Source organism: Asterias rubens, chromosome 2 (assembly GCF_902459465.1).
Source record: "Asterias rubens chromosome 2, eAstRub1.3, whole genome shotgun sequence".
NCBI lineage: Eukaryota > Metazoa > Echinodermata > Asteroidea > Forcipulatida > Asteriidae > Asterias > Asterias rubens.
The window spans coordinates 23,714,476-23,717,395 of record NC_047063.1 but is presented as its reverse complement, the minus strand read 5'-3'; positions in this window follow the sequence as shown (position 1 = coordinate 23,717,395).

Sequence of the window (2,920 nt, the reverse complement as noted above, 5' to 3'; positions counted from 1 at the left end):
AGTGGCACAACTAACGGTGTCAGAGGGGAGGGGGAGGGGGAGGGGAGGGGCGGGGCTAGGCCCGATTCCCCTGCTCAGAACAATTCCCCCTCTTGACCCCCCCCTCCTCCCCACTGAATTGAGGTCAGCAAATGCGAATATTAGCCCACCCCCCCCCCCCCCCAATGGCACATCAATGCGCTTTACAGTTAATTGTATAAAGTTCATTTTCATTATATAGGGCTAGATAGCTCAGTAGGTAGAGCGCCGGCACGTTAATCCGGAGGTCGTTGGTTTGAATCCCACTCTAGTCAATTCTTTGTTCAACCCCAAAAATCAAAGTTCATTTTCAGTACATAAGTAGCACTTTTGGGGAATACATCTGCTTTTAGTGGGTCGATTTAAAGACACAAGTTTTAGTTACCCTGACCTGAGATGACCACCAATCTGGGAAATATATGACTAAGCAAAATGTGCCGTTGTTAACAGGAAAATGTTCATGGTGTAAACACTCCCTGTCGCATCATAAAAATAATAATGTAAATATCATGCATGCAGGAAGACCAGGGGACGATTTCACAAGTACATCGCGAGACAAATTGTCAGTAGTACCATAGTGATTTGTATTGTGACATCACACTTTACTTAGCAACTTTGATTGATTTACAGTTATCATCCATCTTGGCTCTTTGTGAAATCAGCCCCATGGGCTTTGTAGCTCTTTTGTAAACATGTGATGTCACATAGTCTATAATACTATAAAAGTTCCCAAAATGGCTCCCAAAATGGCAGACCATGTGGAGACAGTAGAGGCGTGGGATGAGAGAGTGGTCATCTTCAAGGGCAACTCATTTTATAATTTACCTCAGAAGACACTTCATCTTAAAAAATAGAACCCAACAAAATGTTTATAGTTGATATTTATTGTAAATTTCAGTGCAATAATGCTGATTATATTCACACCTCTTGCTTGTTCTGTATTCTGGTTGGCTGAAACACGGTCACGTAGGATGAACTAATATAGGCTAGTGATCGCGGGCAAATAGTCTTTGCAAATAGTGCCCGCGATAACAGCGCCCTCTCTTGACTTGAACCAGGAACAAACTACAAAATTCCTTTTTCTGTTCTTATTTGACATTTTAAGACCGAGCTGTTATAAAACACATATTGACTGGCATAATTCGGTAACTAGTGTACGTCTATTCCCCCTCAGGCCTGTGAGTGACCAGAAGAGGGGCCTATTTCCCTCGGCCTTCGGCCTCGGGGAAATAGGTCGCTCTTCTGGTCAGTCAAAGTCCCTCGTGGGAATAGACGTATACTAGTTACCTCGTTGCCAGTCAATATGTGTATACCAATACCATGCCAAGGCCCCTTTACATACATCTGCTTAAGAAGGCACTGAAAACACACGAGTTGTTCGAAAATTAATTAAATTCTACAAACAACAAGGACTGTGAGCTCTAGTCTAGAGTGCAAATAAATATAATAGTTAACGAGGGAGGATATTCATCTTGAAAATAATAGAGCGTTTATTGCCAAAGTTACATCACAGAACTTCAAAGAGGAGGTTACCACTCTTAATAATAATGGCAATAAACACCTACTCGGTTAGAATAGGAGTACAGCAGCGTCCGATAGCAGAAAGCATTTTGATAATCATTTCACTTCGAAAAATATATACATTTTTATCTTTCAAATTTGAACCTGAGAAACATTAGTCAGAAATGTTTCTCAGTTGGTGTATTTCAACTTTGTATTAGTCTTCCTGCATTGAGATAACATCCTTGGACTTTTGCCAACATATCTTTTAAAAATAAACTACCACCTTTTGAAATTTATTTTTCTAACGTTAGTTTTTTTTAAATATAATATCTACATTAAATCTACATTTATGTAAGATTAAATCAATGAAACGGCTACCAAACAAGGTCAACTTTAAGCTGTAAGCATTATATAATACAAATGTAGCCGAAAATTTACCTCATTAAATTTTTGCGATTTCCCTTCCTGGTTCAAAAATGATTCAAACTGTCCGATTACCATCAAGCACGCTTTACAAGGTCATAAGTTCTGGGTTCGAATCCCACCCAAAGAGCAGGGCCCAATTCATGTTTCTGCTTACCGTATAAGCAAAGAATCAACGCTTACGGAGGCGGGGAATTTTTGCTTGTGCCTGTGTTACTAGGCATTCTTCGCTTGCACAGTAGGTGGAGAATGGTGACCGTCAGCGCAGAATTCGGCGGTAAGTTCAGAATTCGGCGGTGATCAGAGTCTTGAAATTGGGTCGAGGTGAATTCTTCTGGACTCAGACATCAATGCTGATCACTTATCGGTTTAATTGATTAATTCACCTTGGTTTAAATTATATTACATACACACAAATGTCTATGGGTTTTTTTCAAATTATATTTGAAGAAAAAAAAATAATTAAAGTATTATTCTGCAATACCTTCACCTTGGTGGTAAAATATGAGAACTGCCAACTCTCCCTAATTCTGCAAAAAGTTTTTTGAAAATAAACCAATCTTTCCACATTCTTTCGAACAAATTTCAAAATCTCCAAGATTACAAAAACTTGTTTTCCTATTATGTTGTATGTAATTAAACATAGCTTCCCGACGAAAAATCTCCCAGATTTCAAGATGCAAATGTTTGCAGCTCTGTAACATTACTAATGAGCACACATACTCAAATCCTCAACGATGCTAGTAACATCAATTAATAAACAACAGCCTTTAACTATCAAATTATAAAAACAAGATTTCTTTAAAATGTACACAGTTAGTTTCCATGGTAGTTTATTGAGTGATATGTGGAATAAAAAGTCGCACCCCTGTAAGGTGGTCCCCTGGCTTCCGCTTCCCAGGTTTTATCATAAACTTGGTATGATCCCTGGCTATAACAAGTTAAATGACTTCTGATTGGCATCCCCCCAAAAAAA